The sequence below is a fragment of the Carassius carassius genome, chromosome 8 (genome assembly GCF_963082965.1).
Source record: "Carassius carassius chromosome 8, fCarCar2.1, whole genome shotgun sequence".
NCBI lineage: Eukaryota > Metazoa > Chordata > Actinopteri > Cypriniformes > Cyprinidae > Carassius > Carassius carassius.
The window spans coordinates 20,036,152-20,060,504 of record NC_081762.1 but is presented as its reverse complement, the minus strand read 5'-3'; the positions used below and the strand labels follow the sequence as shown (position 1 = coordinate 20,060,504).

The 24,353-nt window shown below is 36.1% G+C and overlaps 1 protein-coding gene across 2 annotated transcripts in view; it reads right to left on the bottom strand.

Annotated features, from left to right (window-relative positions):
* LOC132145484 (hippocalcin-like protein 1) overlaps nucleotides 1-20,974 on the bottom strand; it is a 28,966-nt gene extending 7,992 nt beyond the window's left edge. The window contains exon 1 of one of the 2 annotated variants that reach the window (XM_059556562.1): nucleotides 20,801-20,974. The gene's annotated coding sequence lies outside the window, so the exon portion shown is untranslated. Of the gene's footprint in view, nucleotides 1-17,496; nucleotides 17,632-20,800 lie in introns of those variants that run through there. The other variant, XM_059556563.1, reaches the window with a different exon arrangement.
* Nucleotides 20,975-24,353: the final 3,379 nt, after the last annotated feature.

Here is a 24,353-nt window from a genome sequence, read left to right as displayed (position 1 = left end):
GATCAGTACACACAAACAAGACTCTCCAAGATATATGAAAGCATCCAGCTCTGAGCATTAGGCACATTTATCTCAAATGCACAGGGAGCAGTATGAGCTCAATGAAGAAAGATTATCTGAAAGTATGTGACAGAGGCAAAAGCCTGGTTTCAGCTTAAGCTAAATAACCTTACATAAGCATTGAGAAAAAGAATATCCTCCAAACTGTATCACTTTCAGGGACGCTAATTTTTGCACGATTACGGATGATAGCAGTCTTGTCTGATTTCATTTTCCTACCCCATGCTGAGTGCATGTAGTCTTTAGGGAGAAATAAACCCCAGCGGAGAGGGATCAGATGAGGAAAACCTAATTTAAAACAATTTTTTTGCTCTCCAGATGCATGATCTGAGGGAGAAGTCATTGTTTTGTGAAACAACAGTGATAAAGTTTATATTTCAGTTCAGGGTTGTATTTAGAAGTAGGTCTGCAATAAAAAAAGCCCCAAAAAGCAGTTCTTCAAAATATCTTGTATTACGTTTCACAGAAGAAAGTCAGCAGGTTGGAAACGGCATGTGAATTTTGATAAAAGAATTATCCCTGTAGATCAGTCTAAATGTATTAAACTTAACTATTTTGCATTGAGATGAGTGCTGCACAATTAATCACAATAAATCTGAAATGACAATATGACGCAAAGACTGAAATATAATTAAATTTATTTTAGAGTGAAGCATAGCACTGTGTTCATTTACACGTGAGCAGCTAATGAGTGTCTTCAGTTTCTCGAAGCAGCTCAAGTCACAGTAAATGCTGTTCCACACAAACTCCATCTGCTCTGTATTTGGGATTCCTATTACATGCATTTGGGAATGCAACATGCACTATTTATCTTTCCAAACTTGTAATGAGAAGCACTTACAAACCGGCTGTTGTCGACAAAAGAGAAGCTATAATGGCTCCCTGCAGTTTTCCACCAAAAAGGTTTATGTTCAGTGTTTGAAAGAAATTGCCATTGCAATTTTATCTGAAAAATCAAAACATTTTCCCAGAGTTGCATGGCCTTAATTGCACTTATAGTGATCCTACATTTACAAGTTCATGCATGCTTTTATTTGCAAAATCAAAAAGCCACCACAGGATATTTTCCGAATACTGTCATTGGTTTTGTCCCCACTTCATCATGCTCCAAGGTTCAAAGTCTTTAACCTCAGCTGAGTCCTGTGATTATATGTCCCAAACACTTTATACTCATAGCTTGAGGCTGATCTACAGACTTAGCCATTTAGGGTTGAAGCTACAGCAAATGATTTAGCACAGGGATCACAACGAGGCCAACGAGGGAGTGTGTGTGGGGAGGGCTGATGGGAAAGAAAAAATAACAACAATGGCAAGAATGCAGAGCAGGAGCAGCTTACACTGGCAGCGGGCCCAGTGGTGATGAAAGAGCATCACTGCCAAGTGTTGGTGTTGGACTGGCCAGCAGACACGCAAATGGCTCTGTGCATGTTGTTTCCATTATGCCGTCTAATTTTGTGTCTTAACCAGCCCTTTGGATAATTGCTGGATATCTATAGCAATTCTGTTCTATGTTACCTTCTACAGGAACCAGAAAATGGAGAGGTGATATAAAACTGAAACTACACGAAGTAACTGTGTCTGCATCTGTGCCTGAAAAATTCCAACTGGCTATCAGTGCAATGTCAAGCGACATTTCTCTCTCTCTCTGCATAGCAGATACCTTGCTGATATACTGAAAGGAGTGCCTTTCCCCAGGGCTTGAATGTCATCACTCACACTGGGACATGTCTCACTAGTTCTAGCACTCTACACTCATTAGACTTTATAAAAGAAGGCTGAACCGAGCCTGCCTTTAAAAATGTCCCTTAGCTCCAGCCAAGAAGACTGGAACAAAAAACATCTGGAGGAAGATGAGGGCAATGTTTAAAGAATGAAATGACTTCATCCACTCACATTTTCTCACATAACTGTCCCTTGGCCAATCCCAAAGGGAAAATCACCAGTGAGATCTTTTAAATATTGTGTTTCTCATTAGAAAGGAGATCAAATATCCTGCTTCTTATCATTTTCTCTTGCAAAAAACACCCTAATAGTCTTCCCTTGGGTTTCCAGCAAGCTCTCAAACTACGCTTAGATTAGCCAAGATCGCACTTAGCAAGTCTGCTCTCAGAAGTCAGAGGTTTTAGCAAGAACTGTCTTTTATGCTATTCTCAATTCAATTATTACCATTTAAAGGTTTGGGGTCGGTAAGATTTTGCTATGTTTTTAGAAGTCTCTTATAGTCACCAAGGCTGCATTTATTTGCTCAAAACTACAGTAAAAACATCAATATTGTGAAGTTCAACATATCTGTTCAAATCAATTTATCGTTTTTCTAAATAATCCATTTATATGTTTTACAATTGAATTAATCCCTGTTTTTGCAAAGTCTCCCATGGCAATCAGTGTCAAATGATCCTACATAAATCATTCTGATGTGCTGATTTGCTGCTCAAGAAACATTTCTTATTACTATCAATGTTGTGCTGCTTAACATTTTTATGGAAATTCTGATACTTTTTTCAGGTTTCTTTGATTAATCCTTTCAAAAGACAGCATTTATTAATGTAGAAAAAATATATATTATATAAGTTTTTACCTAATTATTACACTAATAATTAATTCACTGTATTACCAGGCAAGAGCATGAAAAAAGTAAATAGGATCATAACTGATTTCATGTTGACTTTAAGCCTCCTGTGTTATGAACAAGCAACCTCTGAGCAATAAAATCTTCATCTGGAAAAGCCTGCAAACACAAAAGTACACAAAAAAAACAAATTACAAACGGAGCTTATTTATGACATAGAAGTGGGACAAGTGCTCTTGAAAACCCCTGATGACAGCAGATACAAGAGAGTCGGCTATGCTGAAGCACGCCGGCACACACACCCCCTCGCAATCTCAAACAGAATTTCTCCTTTTCTTGTTCTTTGCAGTTTCTCTTGTTCCTCCCTCTGGATGTTTGGGCTTAAGGGGTAATCCTCTGTCTCTCCACAGTATCCCACATGTGTCAGTGGTTGTTCTGACTGTTAAAATCCAGGACAGCCTTCCCATCCCATCCTGTAGACAGCTGTTCCTCTACTCTATGTGGGTCAGCAACATCTGGACTGCTAATCCAACTGTGGAGGGATGGATGAAAAGGAGAGGAATGCTGTGCTCTCTGGGAAAAAGACAGAGGTGTAGATTCACAATGACTCCACTGTTTGCTTTACGTCTGCTCTATGCTGCATCTGCGCCATCAGGTAACAGTATAGTGACACCTGAAGTATCGGTCAGCACAACATAAACAAAAAAATCTTCAAGCACAGCTATAAGTAGCCATGTTTGCCTTGGCAAAAACGCTTCATTTAAAATAATCAGCGCATTTAGTGCAGGATTGCGAACACTTAGTGTACCGAAGTTAAAAAGTGCCGCAACTGTCCAGTGAATTCACCCCCGAGTTGTTTTTGTTGTGTGGGAAAGCCTGAGGACTGAGGAGGCTGTATATCTGAAACACAAGAGCCTCATTAAAATCCCTGCCAGCAAGAGAGCGGAGAGTGAATGAGCCACTGCACACCAGTGAAATAAAAGTGCAAGGCCGAGAGGAGAACAGAGAAATGAAAGGAGGGAGTTAGAGTGCATCAGAGGAGGGGAGAAAGAGCCAAAAGATGAATCTCACAACAAGAGTATCTTATTCCTGCATCTATAAAAAGGCAGAGGAAAGAGGATGCCAGAATTGATTTCACTCCCCGCTCCTGTGTTTCTATCTCTCATCCATTTATGAGAAACAGAGGCAATCAGAGAATCAATCTGACCCGACAAGCGACTTCTGATCTTTCTAAATCAGCCGCCATCTCTTTCTCTGCCTCTTCCTTTATAATCCGCCAGCTCTATCCCTTCCTTCATTATATTTGCTTAAGACCCTTTTAATTCCTCTAAAGTTTAATTATAATTGCGCAACCTTTGCATGAACCATCTCCCTTTTTAAATTCTCTTCTCTCTTTTTTTCCCAAATGTCCTGTTCCAAAACCTATTGAGTTATCTCTGTAGGCAGCATTTTAAGCCAGCCGTTCCAAAAAGAAGATAGCATAATTACACCAGCTGTTAATACACCACCATTTCAGGATGTATCCCTTGTGGAGAAGGCAATCCCATAATGCTTTAAAAATATTCAAGGCCGTCAACTGATTAACAGTTTTAATCAAATTAAAGAAAACCCCTTATAGTGATCAATAGACAATACATTATAAAGATGGATCAAATCGATGAATAGATATTATAAAGTAGCTTTAGAAGTTTATTATATTATTATTTATTTTATTTTCATTTCATTGCACATTACTCCATTTTACAATTTAGGGCTAGATTTAAAAAGACGTAGACAGTTAATTTTGCACCTGACATTGTTGAATATGCATTTATAGAAGTTTCCCTTTCAGGCGCAATGCAATTTACTAACGTTTGCACCCTTCAAATTACTGGTACTTGCAGCATTATTTAAAGCAGGCAATAATTTGCGCTGCTCATGGTAGATTTTTCTGGTCGTTATGGAAATGATCTGGCTGCGTCTGTGTTTTTAATGTGTGCACTGTTAGTAAATCACCTGCAGATTTTCCTCTCACATCAGTGCTTTTACGGAACTGCGCACTAACGTTCATTTGCCCTGTTTAGTAAATATAGCCCTTAGTTTGTCACTATGTTTGAAGGGGACTTCGATATAAACAATCACACTAAATAATATGTTAAATAACAGACAAAGAAAATAAACTGACAGATGAATTGAGAGAAATGTATATTATAAATATATTTTATTCTAAAAAGTAAAAAAAAAGCATTTAAAATAGGAATTATATTTTTATAATTATATAAAATTATATTTTAAAATGTAGGCAGACACAATAAGGCAGCTCACCATGTTTTTGAACAGATGTTCACTATGGTTTGGAATGCTTTTTCCCCTTCTGTGTGGTAGTGAGGGAAGAAATTACAACCTGTTTTTTCACACTCACACACACACACACACACACACACACACACACACACACTTCACAAAATGAATCCTTGCACTGACATTTTGACAATATACAAGAACATCTCCCATGAGCCAAAGGACAGACCTTCTCTTTAAAAAAAAAAAACTCACTGAAATCCCCAATCCATCAAATTTCGGAGCTTACAGAGGCTAAAGGCTGCCTGCCAATCTCATTCCACAAGTGTAGTACAACACAGTAACTCTAAATGCAGATTTCAAATCACGGTTTAGCTGCTAAACGTTCCTGACATGACTTCAGTGTCTGAAAAGACTCTAAAGCCATTTCTAGATGTTTCTAGATTTGGTTTAACATTTGAGCGTAGCATTACACAGCAGGATTTGTTTCATCCAGCTGTCAGGTATGGCTTTTAATAAAGACAGCAGGGGTCGAGCCCTGACCTGAATCAATGAATCTGCTTCACATTACTCAAGAGAGAGGGAGGGGCTAGAGGACATAATAACGAGAATAGACTGAGAAAAAATGAGAGGAAGATGGAGAAAGGATGCTAATGAAGGAGGTAAAAATAAGAATGAGGCCGTGTCCTCGGTGAGTGAGGTCCCTTCAGTCAGCTCACATTATAGACGTTGCAGGGCTGCCCATCCGAGAGATGGAAGAGCACTGACTGGGTATGTATGGAGAGGTGTTTGGCCTTTTTACCATTTTTACTGATGGGACAATAGAGAGGACAGGAAATGATGAGGAGAAGAGGGGAGAGTGGCATTGGGAAATGATGCAAATACCATATCCAAGTCTGTCATAACCCCAGCCTCACTGAGTGGAAGATTCCACTGACTGAAAGAATATATATATATATATATATATATATATATATATATATATATATATATATATATATATATATATATATATATACTATTTTATTCACAATAAACCACTGCTATGACCACTTCACCCAACTTTGAAATTAGTATTTCAGTAAAATGTATTGTTTACGAGGAGATATGTCAGGAAATTTTTAACAGAAGGATAGCATTTAATAAATTTACTTCAAAAAAGTTACATATCAATACATTTTTGGTTTAATATCTGTTTTCTCAGTGCTGGGTGGATTATTAACAAATTGTAGTCCATTATTGATTACAGATTACAAGATGAAATAATCTAGGTCTAGGTTACTCATTTAAGGTAATGTATTCTGACTATTTTTTCGATTCGATTTTATCTAACTTCTTTTAAACTTAGCATTAAATGTAGCAAATTGAAGAGAAAGAAAAAATGAGCATTGGAGATATTATTATTGTGTGTGTGTGTGTGTGTGAGAGAGAGAGAGAGAGAAGAATATATGCAGGAAAAATATGGCATAAGCAGAAAGATGGACACATGCGTTTTCTCCCCTAGCGTATGACCTACACCACCATTAACAAGCTTTCTGACACGTCGGCTGTAGTGTGCCGTTATTACACCATCCCTCCTCCACCCTCCCGAGAGATGCATAGAGAAATTCCTGGCATCCCTGCCAGCGTACTGTAGGCAGATCGCTTGATCATAATAAACAAAAGCGAACAGGACCCGCTCTGAGCGTGTAAGCCTGATAATCACTGGAGACGTGATGACCTCTGTGACCCGTGCGTGAGCGCATGTGTGTGTGTCCACACGTGCATATATACAGTATGTGTGTGTGTTGCAACTCGCATCATAAGCTGGATAGAGTTGCAGATGGTGCTGAAAGAGTATAAATGCTCATCTGTCGTTTATTGTTTCAGGAACAATAATTTGGTTTCACTGTGGCTGCAGAAGAAATGCAGTCCATTACATGCAATGATGGAGGGTTATTCTGTTCAACAAAAGACAATATAGACTAGCCTTTAATTAAATGGTTTCTTGCAGTGACTCAATGAGTAAGCTGTATATGACTATGGTGCTGTAGAATACAAGCATCTCAATTTCAAGAAAAGTGAATACAAACTAGGCTGTCAGCGCAAAAATGCCCACCACCACGCTTAAGTTTTTTAGCACATTTCTATGCGGTTTCTAAGGTATTTTGTGTGATAGGAGGTGGTCCTGTCTGATTTGGGGGAAAAGAATAGAAATTATGATTTTTTTTCTGATTAAAATTGCAAATGCAATTTAAAATGTGATTTTAGAAAGTGCTGTTAGTAGGGGTGCACAATTTGGTCAAATTTTTTTATTACATATCAATTTGACATAATTATTATAATAATATAATTATTATTATTATTATTAATTTACAATATAAAATTAACATAATTTCATAGTCATACTGATTATAAGATCAATTATTATAATATGTGTCCTAAATATATTTTTTTATTTTATAGCTAAATATGTATAAAATGATATTCATAATAATAATTATTATTATTAATATTATTTTACATAATAAAATGTATATTCATTTAGAGTCATATTGATTGTAATAACAATTATTATTATATTTTTCCAAATATTTTTATTTTATTTTACAGTTATATATATATAAAAATAGATTCATAATAATCATCATCATCTTTATTATTATTATTATGCAAAATTATTTTATTAATATGTTTCCGTAAATTAAAATGTATAAATTAGTATTTATATAAAATATTATAATAATTGGTATTACAATCAATATTACTGTAAAATAATATGTAAATAATATTATTGAAATATGTTATATTAGTAAAGTGTAATATTTCACTTGAAATGTTTAAAAAAAATAAAAATAAAAATAATAATCTTTTTTTTGTAATATTGTAAAATAAAAAAATAAAAACATGCCTGTCTTAATTTCTTTATTCTACAATCGTTAAACCATCAAGCTTTTATTTTAGTGGAAAATGCAGTCTAATGCAGTCAGTTTCTAAGTACTTCTCTTTACAAATATAATAATTTACACAAAGCCATATAGCAAATTTGGTTTTATTCTGATTAATCATACAATCCTAATAGGTTATTCCAAGTCTGTTTGGTGTGTTTGCTATGTGATTTGTTACAGGTCCAAGTTAAAAGAGTATCTATGATGAAGATCTATGAAAGTTTAGAATGACATGAAGATGAGTAAATGATGACAGAACTCTCATTTAGGCCTACAGTATATGGAAAAAAATAATATCTAAATAGGAGTAATAGTGATGCTTGCATTAGTAAGCATTGCTAAACCATGAAGAAAAACCCCTCACAGTTGTAAACACCTACAGTTATCAAGTCACTGGCCGGAGTCAGATGACAAAGAGATGAGTGTTTGAAAAAAGTTGTACATCGAGGTCAACCCTGAGCACATCTCCTTAGAGGAAATCAGGCTTTTAGAAGCACTTATGATTATGTGGGTCACACAGAAAGAGACCAACGGCCTTCATCCACATTGGCACAGCATCAGAGCACAAGAGGAAAGAATAGAGACATAAGAGAAGGACACACACACAAAAGCATGCAAAACTATTGCACACTCCACTCTGAATGAGCTAAGTGCTTCTTTGAATATAGTTAGCAGCATAACATACCAATGTAACTGAGAGCTGACAGATGAAATCAAGATCTTATAAAACAAGCATTTCACACACCAGGAACAGATCATGATGTTGAAAGAAAATAGACAGCCACCTATTGGAATGAAATGCTGTTTATATTGAGCCGTGCACTTATGCTCACTACAGTCTAATTTATTACACTGGTACTGGCATCAAACGGCATACACTTCAGGGAAATGAAAGTGAAAAATAAATATACTAAAATGTATTTGAAATACATTTATTTCATGCTAATAAATATACCCTGCAATTGTACTTATACTAAACTGGTATATTTAAAGTCTGCTAAATAGGAATAACTAATTTTGTGCTTCGTGTTCTTTAATTGTACAGAGTCTAAAGTCCAACTAATGATTTACTGAACTATTTGATTGTGCTAAAGTTGAACTATTGCAAGTATACTTTAGGTACAAATATCTCACATTTAAAGGCCGATATTATTCAAAGATCATACAATCCCCATCGATAGTGACATTAAAACACATTTTAGGCTTAATATTAAGAAATGTGCATTGTGCACAAGTAGTACTCCAAATTAAGTTTAATTGTCATTTTTATTTCAGTCTCGAGCAATATTTCAGTAAATATGTTAATAGATTTGAACTATGGTACGATATCAATTATCAGTCGATATTTGATTTTTTAATACTGATACTGTTCAGTATTGTATTTTCAATCATTCAACATTACATAATTGTTTCTTAAGCAAATCGCAAAATTAATATTGATTTTTATCATAAATTATGATGTGATGCATAAATTCAGTTTAGCATCTGTGTGTAATTTAATTTATTTAAATTAAATACAAAATTTAGATAGAAATTGCATAATTATAGATCCTTAAACTTTAAAAGTTAAAATAATTAAATAAAAACAAAAGCAAAAGTTATCATTAGAGTTATTATGGACTTACAGTATCTTTATCGGCCAGAATTTTTATATCAGTTCCTCTCTAAATGTAAACTAAAAATAAAACATATCTCAAAACAGACATCAACCTTTTTTAAGAGTCTCTGAAATACCTTTTATGCTGCAACCAAATGGAATAGCCCAGATGGAAAAGCAGTGTTTAAAGGCTGTGTACAGCATTCCGTTTCAAAGAATTCAAGAGCACTGGGATGTTCACATTCATGAAACAGTAATTCTCAGGGACTAATCGAGGTTCGCCTCTTTAGAGTTGCTCTTTATAGATGTGGAATTCAATAGATAACAATAGGACCTCTTAACAGCTTGTTGACCTAAGTCTGTAGATTTATTAGCTATCACCTTATTGATGCGTTTTTGGCAGGAGCTTTTATATGGACTTTATATAGCACTTTATATGGAGCCTGCAAGTGCCAATCCAATCCTCTATTCATCTGCATCATACTCAGGCCAAAACATAATTCATCTCGTTATGTCTGCTCCCAAACTTTCTCGTGCAGTCTGTAAAGATAGTGAATGCACAAACAAATACTGCAACACTACAATGGGACTCATAAAAGTCAGCTTATCTACTTCGGCTGAAACACTGTTCTGAAATACTTCACAGATGAGCAACCCCTTGACCTGAATCTCTCTAAATGTGTATTAAAATTCAGATAAGATGTTCATTAGCTCTCTGCTGGAAATAAACATTGATCACGTTCAACTGCAAGACATGCTCTTTGACAAAAGCCACTGGAGCTGCGAGAGAAACACACCTATAGAGCAGCTGGACTATGAGTTTGACTCTCAGCCCCTCAGGATCTTCCCAATGTTGAAATAGTGTGCAAGGGAGTGGGAAGCAACAAAAAGGTTTAGTATTTGTCTAATGACCCCTCAGGCAGTAGCTTAAATTGAATGAGTATGTATTAGGTTTCGTGCCATTGTTTTTCCCAAAGGGTATAAAGTGGTAAAGAGTACCCAAAAGCAACAAATGAATTTACATTTACATTTATTCATTTAGCAGACGCTTTTATCCAAAGCGACTTACAGATGAGGACAGTGGAAGCAATCAAAAACAACAAAAAGAGCAATGATATATAAGTGCTATAACAAGTCTCAGTTAGGTTAACACAGTACACCGAGCATGGGATTTTAAATAATATAATATAAAGAAAACAGATAGAATAAAAAAAGAATAGAGCAAGCTAGTGTTAGAGGTCTTTACACATACACACACACACATACAATTGCATAATTAATGAAAAGAAAATATAATATAAAAAGATTAGAAAGGTAGATTTTTTTAAAGAATAGAATTAGAATAGTGAGTGTTAAAGTTAGAGGGTCAAATAAAGATGGAAAAGATGAAATGATGATAAAATGAATGATACAGAAACAGGCACTGAAAGAAACCTAAGGACTTATTTAAGCTACAGAGATGTTACAGGCAGTGTGAAAGGATAAATACTGCAATGAAAAAGACTGATACGTCTTTTGATGCACATGTACTGAAATGTGTTTCATTTAAAAACGGACATCAGTAAGAGTAATAACTCTAACCAATAACGATAAAGAGACTATAAAGATAGGGTGGATTTAATTGGCTGACAATGTTTTATCATTCATCAGCTGAAAAAAAACATTGTGAAAGTGATGATATTGTTATATCATAGTGACTTTATAACTATATATTTTATGGTTATAGTTAGGGAAAGCGAAATCTTAAATCACAATAACAGTAATTTTAATTCACAGTTATTTTTGCTTTAAATAACATCTTTATGATATAAAAAATTTAAATACCGCAGAAATTTCATAATTCTTGTCATCAGTTTCAATATCACAATAAAGTAATACTAGTAGCCTAAAAAAATAGTTTATTATTGAATAAGTATAAGAAGCAATTACAAGCAATAGGACAACAAAACTAGAGTAGAACAAATAAGAAAAAGCTATATACTGTACATTGTACTGTATAAAGTTATCAATATATAAAAGTGTATAAAAACACTGCATATTCTTCAGTGTAAATTATACTTATTCTTATTAAAGTTAAAAAAGTCAAGAGCATAGAGAGATTTACCCTCTTGTGTTGTTTGATTAACATGAATAAATGATAGACAGCAGGAATATTACACTGCTGTCACTTTAAGAGCTACCCCAGATCCAATATACTGGCACACACGTTTCCTTTCTCAGCTGTTTGCTTTCACTTAAGAACTAAATTACTGTGTTTATGAGGTTACTTTCAAAGATGGTATTCTGACACATAAAAGTGACAAATTTCTACTGGTCAACCGTGTCTACTGGTATATCGCACACCTCTAGTTCTAGTTATAGTTATCATTCATAGTTATAGTTATCCTCCTTGGCATTACAATTTAGATGTTGAATCAGTTAGAGATCTGTATCTATAAGTTAATTCAGAGAAGGATTAATCAGACTGAACTCATAAGTTTGTACGTCTTTTTGAATAATTAATTAAAATAACTTGCTCATAAGAATAATTTGTTCATGTCTGGTTTTGCATGTTGCACCTAATATTAATATGAAACTCCAGGGAAACTCCCAGCTTTAAGCACAGATTAATTCAGATAACACCTAACGCTGCACAGCCTGCTGACACAAATGCACACAGAAGGTCTGCTATTCTGTGATGGGTGATGGATTAAAAATATACTGTACGGCAGTGCTTTTCAAAATATTGCAATTAGCATGATTTGGATTCACCCCAAAGCATTTTTTTCAAAACCTCTCCAAAACAACTGATGTTTAACAAATCCATTAATTTCTTCCTCAAACGTCCACCTGCTTGAAGTTGCTGAGGGATCAGTTTGTGAGTTCCTGCTGCCAGATTTGGTGGCAGTCTCCTGCCAACCAGTCTCACACTGGCTGACTGTTCAGCCGCGAGAAGACACAAACACATAAATCAATTCGCAGGGCTATGGAGATGCCTGCTGCTGCCCATTCCTGAGATCTACTGTATCTCCTCAAACTGGGCCTGAAGGGCAACAGACAGGGCATGGTTTCAGTAGCCCCATTTTTAAGGGTTTGGTTTATGGAAATTCCCTGCACCGCGGTCTGCATATTAGATCTGGAGAACCTGAATTATGGAGGAGACATAATTAGAATGTAACTTCTGCTTTGGATTCCCATTTTTCCTCTGGGACATGCAATGCAGTGGAGTGAAGTGAAGGCAGCGTATCATTCATCCCTCTGGAGTTACCTGTTGCGTGAGTCCTTCTGTAGCTGTAAATCCCACTGACTGGGATTTGGGCATCAGCTCTCAGTGTACTAGCTCGAGGAACACAAAGAGCTTTTCGCAGAGAGTCTGATCTTATTAGTGAAGGAGGTGAACAAGGTTGTGAGCAATTCAGTTTTCAAAGACATCATCCTGTCAATATCAGAGGACAAGTCAAATCTCCTACAAACGATGTTAAGAATGATACAAACACACAAGTGTGAACTGAATGTAATGTTTTCGGACACTTAATTGCATGTTAAGTACAATTAAATGAAAATGTACTAAAGTTTAAATATATATGCAATTATATGAACTTTAGAGTGCTTTAGTATTACACATTAGTAATACTTAAGTACATATTTTTATGTCATTTTATAAATACTTCAGTTGTTTTTGAAACATGGTTAAAGTGTGCAGCCAAATGTACTGACTTTTGAAATGCCAAAATTGTAAATTAGTACATATAGAATATATAAACTTTAAATGCAATATCGAATGACACACTGAAGATAAAATTATAATCAAGTTATTTACATGTCTAAGAGTTAAGCAGCCGTTACACAAAAAATATTTATAAATAGATTGAGCAATCAGCATTAAGTACTTGAGAGCGCTGTCATAAAAAAATAATAAAATCCACTGCAGTAGTGCTGATCACCTTTAAGGGATAGTTCACCCAAGAATTAAAATTCTGTCATTAATTGCTGACTGACACGGAAGAGAAGAATCTGTATAATAGAGTTGTTATTTTTGTTTTCATTGCACACAAGAAGTATTCTTGAAGCTTCATAAAATTATGATTGAACCACTGATGTCACATGGACTATTTTATTAATGTCCTTAACTACTTTTCTGGGCTTTGAACATGGTAGTTACATTGCTGTCTGGGTCAGAAAGCTCTAAGATTTAATAAAAAAAAGGTAATATTGAACAGAAATATATGGGTGAACTATCCCTTTAACAAAGGAATAACGAATAAGTTTGTCTCAAAATATAATTCTAAGAGCCACATACACCACTGGTCATAAGTCTGGAATAATTACAATTTGAAAGTTTTGAAGAGTCTCTTATTGTCACCAAGGCTGCAATTATTTGATCAACAATAAAGTTTTTATTACAGTTAGGGATTTATTACAGTTATTATTACAGTTTCAAATAATAATTTTTGATCTCATTCTTGCACTGCTTTAGTAAGGCCAGAAGTTGGTGAGGTTTCCTTAAGGCAAGAAAAGCAGGTTATCCTGCTGACAGTGGTATAAAAACACCATGATTGATTGGAACATCTCTGCGCTATAAGGCTCAGCCTGCAGTCACTTGTCTGAGTTTTTGAATTCTGCTAACCTGGCTTCTGGTGGTCTTCAGGCACTTAACAACTGCTAGACATACAAAATCACATCTGTTCTTCCGTTGTGACAGATGCTTGTTCCAATTGCCATATTGAGCCAGACTACGGACATGTTCCCTAAGCCTCCATTACCAACATTTCAAAATCCACTAATGAGGAATGAGAAAGCGAACCGTGGAGAGAGCATTAGCAGAAGAGCACCAGCTGTAGTCTCTGTGACTACAGTTAAATCACATCAGGGATTGTATGCCATTCTTTCAATTCAAATTGAACCAGATTTGAACCAATCTGACAATACAAATCATTCCAAAGCATATGTACATAGAATAGTGCTTTGAATTACCCAGGAGAACTTCCACGGCATCAACAGTAGCAAGGAAAATCTCCCTAAGATGTTTAGTAAGACTCGTTAGAAACCTTGGGAGGAACCAAGACTCAGCTGAGGAGTCCACATCCTCAAGCTGACGTGTTTAAATGAATGCAAACAACCTCAAAAAGCTTGTGGGTGATCTTTATATAGCTTTATTTAGCTTGGTTTTGAGGATGTTCCTTTTGGATAGAATTTATAAAGGCCCTTAATCAAGTGTCATACTGCATTAACTTCAACTCAAGATGATGAAAGAGTGTAAACAATGCTAGCTCGTAAGTTTTTTTTCTTGCCTCTGTCTTACTTTCATTACTTAACAATAAAACCAACACAAAAGAAAAGGTTGTGGTCCTGTTGAACAAGAATATAATGTGAAGAATATTTTGATAGAAATTAGTGATATATTAATATCATCTTTCAAACCAATTGAGCAGACAATATTTGTATATTTTAACAGATTTTCTAAATATCCACTTGTGTTAAATCCACCTGGGAAACTTTACATTCTCTCTCAAAACTATTGCATTCCCCTAAGAATCTTTGTATTTGCTTGCAAAAAAGCACTGAAATATTGTTATCCTCCTCATATTATTTCCAAAGGTTTTGTGATCAAACACAAAGTTTCTCAGGAGAATGCAATGAAATATAATTTTTCCACCCATCTCATTTTTTAATATCACTATGTCCTTTAGGGGCTTCATACAAATCTACAAACAGCCTTGACAACAGATAATAAACATTTTTAACAAGAAATAATTTTTTTCGGGTTAAATTGTTGTGTGAAATTTCTTTTTTTTTTGTTATCATTTAACTGTTTTGTTTATTATTTATATTATATAAGGGCCTGGATGATTTGAGATTACTGGACCAAGAATGATCAATTGACAGCTTTTATAGTATAGTGAATTTTCAAATATTTATAGTTATTTATAATTGGAAATATGGGTCACACTTTTTTATTTAAACTGTAATTCTTTTTTATTCTAAGGTGTAATTAACAAACCATGATCTATGACTTTTGCCTCAATAGACTACTCATTTGCTGTTTATTAATAGTTAGTAAGGTAGTTGTTAAATTTATGTATTGGGATTATGGATATAGATTATGGTTATGCAGAATATGTGCTTTATAAATACTAAGAAACAGCCAATATGTTAATAATAGTCATGCTAACCAACAGTTAATAGTGAGAATTGGTCCCTATACTAAAGTGTTACTAAAATATGTAATATTGCATTTAAATGCTATCATTTATCCAAATTACTTACGTATATCAGAGATACTGGTGTTGGACAAAAACGCAGACAACCACTAATATCCTACAATCAAACATTAAATAACCTATATTAGTAGATTACAAGCAAAATAAAAAGTAAAGCCTCTTCAGGAGATGTCTGGTCCCAATTTATTCTGTGATTTTTTATTTTTATTTTGTCACACCAGAATGTATAATAGATTTTGTGGAAGTTTCCATTAAAGGTAGCCGAATGTAGCACAGCACATTCCCATTTTTAACACTACACACTGAAATGTGCCAGACTCAGAGGACATCCTCCATCCCACATCGCAATTATTCTCACCACACCTTAATTGCCCAGGGCATCATAGTATTCAGGTCAAGGAGAACTGATCTCTCTATTCAGAGGTCTCTGACAGTGAACACAACAGGCTTCAAAGTGGCCAGACAATGACAGATCTGGAATTGATAATAAACAAACCAATATGCTAAAACTAGCCTATATGAGGTTTTCAAACCACTGCCATGGTATTCCCAGAAAAGGACGAACTGTTCCACCTATTGTTTAGTGGGAGGGCTTGGGAAACTGTGTTAGGGGTTAGGAGAAAGGGAAATAGAAATGTCTCAAAAAGTATGTTATTTGAGACATCATGGAGCCCACTATCCCATTTCCTGTCGTGATGAGGCCAAGACTAAAAATACACATCCCCTTTCGTCAGAACGCAAATTGCCCCCTCAGCACGAATTTCTCCTTCAACTGCTATCATGTAGCACAGCACACAGTCTCTAAGCAGGAAGCAAACCCCCACAATCCCCATGTCTGGGATCAAATGTGCCACACGGTTGGTTTACTTTGATCCTGTAATGGGTTGAGTCCGTGTAAACGGTGTTGACCTCACTAGTCTACAAGAACACTATCTTGGCATGATTCACCAGCAGTGTATAAGACCAAGAGTGTGTGAAAACTAATTGTGTGCATTGACATTCATCGGTTGCTCTCATTTTGTATATTAGTATACAAAGATCCTTTGGGAATACTGACAATATGTGTTCATTATATAATGAGAGTTGGGGGCTGAAAAGATTTCAAAGTTATAAGAGTCTTTGTGGTTTACTTTAGAACAGGGGTGCCCTATGCTTCTCCTGGAGGGCCAAAGTCCTGCAGAGTTTATCTCCAGCTTGAATTAAATACACCTCTGCCAGATACTCAAGCTTTTCAGAGATAAAAAAACTTCCAGCTGTATTGGAAAAAATATTCACGTAATGTTCAAAAAGTTTTATCAGCATTTCAGTTCTCTCTCTCTTTTTTAAGCTTCCCTGGTTTTCATTCATCTTCCTAAACAACTAATATTACAGTAGTCTTGAACTTTATACTGACACCTAGTGGCATGGAAGACAAAACACATAACAATATAAGGTTTTGCATGATGTATGACATTGCAACAGTTAAACAGTTAATATTTTGACTCAGTCAGTATAATACAATATAATATACATCTTCATTAATATTTCACTATGAAGACATGTTGATCATTGGCAAAAAAAAATTAATGACTTTAATCGTTTTAAGTTGATGCTAATTTTATTTGAAATTCCTACTTAAATCCACTACACTGCTTTCTTTTTCTCATTTTCTTCTGTAAACTTCTGTGTGGGTATCTAAATTTCTCAAATGAGGAAACCCCTATGTGACTTTTCTGTATTTTCTTTTCCTCTTCATATCTCTGTCTGCAGCTAAATCATCCCAAAACACCAAGTATGACTCTCATCAAGTTCAAGAGTTCCTCCTAACTCCCCAGTGTCAATGAAAGGTCGTCCAAGACATGACAGTAAAAGGAACTGACTCACCAAGGCCCGGTTCATGCTGAAAACAAGCCAGTCCATCTGAACAGTGGGAAGATCCACTGAAAGAGCTCAAACTACGTCAGACTGGACATACAGAAGCACTGCCAGTCAGCACGACCTCACAGAAAAGGAGACAGAAGTACTTGAGACAACTTCACATTTTGGTCCCCTTAACATCAGAGTTCTGGAGGTTACCATACTTAAGAAGGGCACTCATGCTTTTTAGCACTAGCCACAGACTTTATGTGCTCTTAAGTTGTTATGCAGCCAGTGAGCTTAAAAAAACAGCATGACATTGATTGCATTTACTCACAGACAGAGGCTCACCAAGAAACACTTGAGCACACAAAAACACACATCCTGCCACACACACGTTTTCTGTTGAACAACATAGCATTTCTGAGAGAGCTCCTTAGAATCAACCACAGCACGGCTACTGGGAGTAATTGGCCTTCCTTTCAGCAGCCTAATGGAAGGCACGGGGCAAGGCTAGATCTGGGGATACTATGGAAAAAGGAAGCAAGAAGTTCTCAGTGGGGGGCAAAAGCCACATCCTCCCTTGAAAAGGTTCTCCAACTCACAATCACATCCCACAGCGAAGCCACAATCGGGCTGAGTGGAACGCAGTGGTCAGGTGAAAGGAGCACGCAGGGCTTGGTTACTCACAGTATTAAAATGAACAGTATAATGCTGAGTCACACTAAAGCTAAAAAGTGAAATCTGAAATTCTCTATATTTTTAATAATTCTAAAAATTTCTGTAGATTTCTTTTGATTGCAGTGTCCCTGCTGCATTGAAAGTAATGGCGCCTCCGATCTTATTTCCATATCTTAATTACAAAGGGCACTGTAATTTATTCTAACAACTAGCATAAACGTCATCTTTATCTCAGATTAAGTGCCATGACTAATATTATCACTAATGTCCATTAACTCACAAGCCAGTAATGTGGTTTTTTATGGACCAGTGTTTCCACTATAACGTATGTCATAAGGTTACATTTTATGTGCAGCAAACCACAGCTTCTTTAAAGTGAGAGCCATCACTTATTGTTGAAAATGAACAAAGTGGATGAGATCCACCTTTCATTCAGCCTTTCACCAATGCCAAAGACGACCATGTGCTTCGAGCCACTAAATAAAACAGCAGAGTGAGAACTAATGAGACAGCTAATTAGACCACGAGATATCTAAGAGAAATCCAAGGAAAAGCCCTGATGGGAGATTCTAGCCTCAAAGAGGCAATGCATCATGTGTCTCAAGCACTGATCACATAGGCTACTTTAAATGGTGCTGTTAATGGCATGTGAGATATACAGAGCCCTCGAGTCACTGGCATCTTCTATATTCTCAGCCTACACTTACTGTATGCAAAGTAACTTTTAAAACACTTTCTTCAAAGAAATGGTTCATCCAAAAACTAAATTATGTCATTATTCACTCACTGTTCCAAACCCATATGATTTTACTTTTTCCACTGAACATAAAAATTAGAACATTTTTGAAAAATGATTGTGCTGCTCTTCAGGCAACAGTGGTCAAATTTAAACTGTTCATCATTCAAAGCCATCATATGAGTTGGAATAAAGTGCAAAAGTTGTTTGGACTAATTTTATAATATATTTATGTTGTTCTTTGTCTTCAAAGCACCGTTTAATCAATATAAACATTCATTATATTTGAAAAAAAAAAATAGTGTAACACCTCTACTCTGGTTACTTATATATATAAAAAAAACATAACAGCACAATGCACACAAAACATAAGTTTGTGTTCAGTGTCATTTTAAACTAAATTCTGACAGCTCAACCCCCAACCAAATATATCATATGAGCCCATACACATATTAATCTTCACTACTTATCAGCACATCTTACGCAAAAGAAATCCCTGACCCCACCCTGACCTCATGTCATAACCCTTCCATTGATCAGTGTGCGACTTTGATTAAAGTATGTCCTGAAGGGATTCAGTGGGACCAGCAGACTGATTACAAACAGACTGTGAGCCCGCCTTTCCCACTCTTATCTTCTTACATAACCATAGCCTTCACAAATATCAATGGCAAGGAGAAAACCCATTCATATGCAAGTCTTGGTCACTCAAATTTATAAAAGGATGATTTTTTTGAAAGGAAAATTTGAGACCCCTATGGGCCTGTGGGCCCCTAGAACCATACAGAAAATATGCACATAAAAATGTCAACAAAATTTCATCGTATATATATATATATATAGAGAGAGAGAGAGAGAGAGAGAGAGAGAGAGAGAGATGATATTTTATTGACATAAATTGGACCAGAACTATCCAATAATATTTCATTTATTTATTTATTTTAATTCATTTCATAACTGTGAAGCAATAAGAAATTTAATGCTGTCTGTTTCATAAATATCATACAGTAGCCAATGGTACACTGGCTATTATTAGCCTATAATATATAGTATACGGTACGGTTCTCTATTAAATAATTAGCTGGTTATTTTTTAAATCGTCGTAAAATTGCGTCATAAAATAGGCTACAGCGTACACTCACTCACTTGTGCTACAGCACAAGGGTAAATATCATATGTCACTTTTTTCGAGATTATTGTTGATTATTGTTAACATACTGCTTTTGGAGTCTGCTGCAACGTAATGCACGTTGCCGAACAGTACAAGTAGGGCTATGGTACTCTTCATAATAATTCCATTTACATTGTAGAGAGCTGCTTCAGAATATTTTTGCACTGACCACTTTCGAGCTATTGACTGATCCCAGCAATCGAGGGTTGCCTGCGCAGGATCCGTGTCCCGCTTCCTCGAGCTCTTCAGAAGCGCAGTTTGAACAATAGCATTGCCTGACTGTCCAAATAGAATTACTGGAAGCGCGCACATCCGTCGAGCGCGAGCCCTCACCCATCTAAACATTCCTTACATCCGTCATAATCACAAAACTATCAGTCCATTCATAAAGTACTGTTCACACGACATGGAGGCTGCACAATGACCCCAATACCGTGTTGTGAACTATCCATCAGTGGAGCAGAATCATAGCCTACGTTATTTTACATCCGCGTAATTTATGTATTTCTTTATAATTATATTTGTTTTTTTTATATTTGTTTTGCAACTGCAGCCTTTACTTTCAAACGTTTCCCATATCCCAAACAGCTCGTTATTTTCCGCGTGCATATGATGGGATGCTATTTAACAATACAGACTCACTGCAAGAGGAGAGCCAACGTTCCGTCATTAAGAATTAAAAAATATGAATATTTTACAGTAAGTAAGAAAGGCGCATTGACTGGTCATCATATCGGGCTTACCGTATCCAAGAAAGGCGAAGTTTCCCTCGATGTGTTGATATGTTGTATAAGGAGAGCAGACGGTCCAGCGATACTGTCTACTGCCGCGCGCTGCACACCATGTTACCGGAGGAACACGAGACGCGGCGCTGCTCTGCTGGAGGAGGAGGCTGTGCGTCTACTGAACCGCACCGGACCATCCGATTTAAAGCAGGGGAGGGTGTTGGGAGGATTACGTGGTGCCGCTTTAATAAGATGTCACTACGCCGAATGGGACCGCTACTTTTAGAAGGTACAGCAGCACCTAAAAAATAAAAAATAAACATTCCCATATAGGAGTCACGAATGAAAGCTGACTGGAACCATATTTATGTTGGGGTCTATGAGTACATAGTACATTGAGATAGATAGATAGATAGATAGATAGATAGATAGATAGATAGATAGATAGATAGATAGATAGATAGATAGATAGATAGATAGATAGATAGATAGATAGATAGATAGATAGATAGATAGAAAAATTACTCCTAAACATTACTCAGCAGATCATGCAAAAATTAACAAATGAGATCTTACAAATTCATATGAATTAGCGATAGATAGATAGATAGATAGATAGATAGATAGATAGATAGACAGACAGACAGACAGACAGACAGACAGACAGATAGATAGATAGATAGATAGATAGATAGATAGATAGATAGATAGATAGATAGATAGATGTTGACTTCCATGTATACATATGAACATTTTACCTACAAAAATGTCTATGTCTATAGGGCCCTTACAAATACGTGAAACAAACAGGGGGTGTTTCCACCATGCCATTCCAGAAGGGTGGCTTTGGCAGAGTGGATTGAGTCCTACTTTTAACAGGGATGCCTCTCTTCAATTTATATGTGATCTCGCTGCATGTGGCCCCTGAGAGCCCGGGGCCCTGGGGTGTGTAATCCTGCCCTGGCTATGAGGAGTATCCCCACTGAGAAAATAATTACATATGGACAAGATAATGTGAAGCTGTGGCGCTAAAAGTCTCATTAGACACTACAGTATGTAGAAAACACATTTTCCTTTTACTAAACAAATGAGTATGAAATACAAGAAAGCGAGGTGGATCTAAACCATGACATCTCTCTGGTGTGAGACTAAGTGGCTTTAAAACCTCTTAATGCATGATCTTAAACGCTACCGGGCAGGCAGAGCTTTGACATAGATCCGGCTAATTAACAGCGACCCAGCATGATCTGCCCAAGATGCATGATGACCCACCAGGAAGGCAAACATCGAGACAAAAATTGTGAATTTTTTTTCTGACAAAATAAAGCTTGAAACTACTTGACGAATTTTGCAAAAAAACAAACAAACAAACAAACAAATTAAAAAAATAATAGTTTTAGAATGTCAATATTATTATACTGACTTTATAATACTGAATATATATTTATATACTGAATATTATTATTATTATCTCCCATTATTAGACAAAATCTGAAAAGGCTATAATAATGCATTTTGTATTTCATTCCAAAATGACCCATACATATACACTCTCAGAGAAAAGGTACAAAACTGTCACTGGGGCTAATACACTTTAGGTTCAAATATGTCATTTTAAAGAACAAATTCAAGGGCTCAATTTTTAACAGTAAAGTTTTACATTCCAGCTCTAACAAATTAAAATATCATTGTTCACTGAAATGAATAGGAAGCTGAATGGTCTGCTTTAAATATCATGCTGCTGGTCATTATTAAGTCTAGTCTCAAGAATCATGATTCAAGTGTCTCATGGAAGATGGGTAAAGAGCTTGAAATAACATTAATCAAATCCTGGGGGAATAAATCTTGATGATGATCATGTTATGATCTATGAGAGCAGGTGTTTGTGTGTGTGACTTCCAGTGTTGGGGAAAGTTACTTTTAAAAGTAATGCCTTACAATATTGCGTTACTCCCTAAAAAAGTAACTAAATACGTTACTTAGTTACTTTTTATGGAAAGTAATGCGTTACTTTCACGTTACTTTTTAAATATGAGCAGGGCTTGATTGTTTTTAATATAAGAAGTTCTATTTATAGCAAATGTAAAAGCCCTTTCACACCAAAAAGTGTAATGAATAAACCTCAGGCTGAAGGAAAAGTAAATTCACGTCTGTACAGTAGAACACAGGAGAAGAAGGTTCAACACTCTTCAGCAATAAAAAAAAAAACAATGAAGCACAATGGATAGTTTATCTAAAGTAATTTTTTAATTATTAGTATGGTTGAACTGGATCATTAAAGGTCAGCAGCAAAGACACTGTTAAAAAAATGGGAATAGATACATTTGTGTTATTTAATATATTTAGTTATCTCAGGTTTGCGTCATATTCTGAGTTTGCATTTCACTGTTTTGTTTAATTTTGATGAATACTAAATCTGTTTTGTTTTTTGTTTTTTTTGTGAGCGGGATGAATTAATGCACATTCACATTTAGTCTAGAACTACAGTAACATGTTCACACAGCACACACAACGCCTCCATACTTCCGATTTCTCCCAATATGGGAACAGGAGGCTAGTCAGTCAAAAAATGGGAATACAAAGTAACTGGCGTTACTTTTTTGAAAAAGTAACTCAGATATTTTCTTGTAAATTAAAAAGTAATGCGTTACTTTACTAGTTACTTGAAAAAAGTAATCTGATTACATAACTTGGTTACTTAGGGACTTACGGAAGTCGTGGCCTAATGGTTAGAGAGTCGGACTCCCAATTGAAAGGTTGTGAGTTTGAGTCCCGGGCCGGCAGGAATTGTGGGTGGGGGGAGTGCATGTACAGTTCTCTCTCCACCTTCAATACCACGACTTAGGTGCCCTTGAGCAAGGCATCGAACCCCCAACTGCTCCCCGGGCGCCGCAGCATAAATGGCTGCCCACTGCTCCGGGTGTGTGCTCACAGTGTGTGTGTGTGTTCACTGCTCTGTGTGTGTGCATTTCAGATGGGTTAAACGCAGAGCACAAATTCTGAGTATGGGTCACCATACTTGGCTGAATGTCATGTCACTTTCACTTGTAATGCATTACCCCCAACACTGGTGACGTGTGTGTGTGTGTGTGTGTGTGTGTGTGTGTGTGTGTGTGTGTGGCCATTTTACTGGTAGATGGAGACGGTTGGTGTGGAGTCTTATCCCAGGCCAAAGATCTGACTCAGCTGATGTTGATTGCATTAGTGTTGCTATATCTTCAGCTCCCTCCTCTCTCCTCTATAGCTCTCTCTTTGTGAATAAGAAACTGTGTGATTGAATTTCTCCATTGCTCCTCATCCGATTGCACCTCTTGGTTTATTAGCTGTGTCAAGCATTATTCTTTTTCTTAGCCAAGCTCTAGAGACAGACTTGCTTTTTCTCACTCTTAATGTTACATGCATTGCCTCTTTTTTGCCTCTCATTTTTGGCTTTGAAATACACTGGACTCAAAAGCCTAGGGCATATCACAACATTCTATCCACAAAAGAACACAGCACATTCACAGGAGTCTTAGGGCCTGAATAAAACCTAGATATTTTGCACGTTCTGTCCTGATTTTAAGGGGAAAAT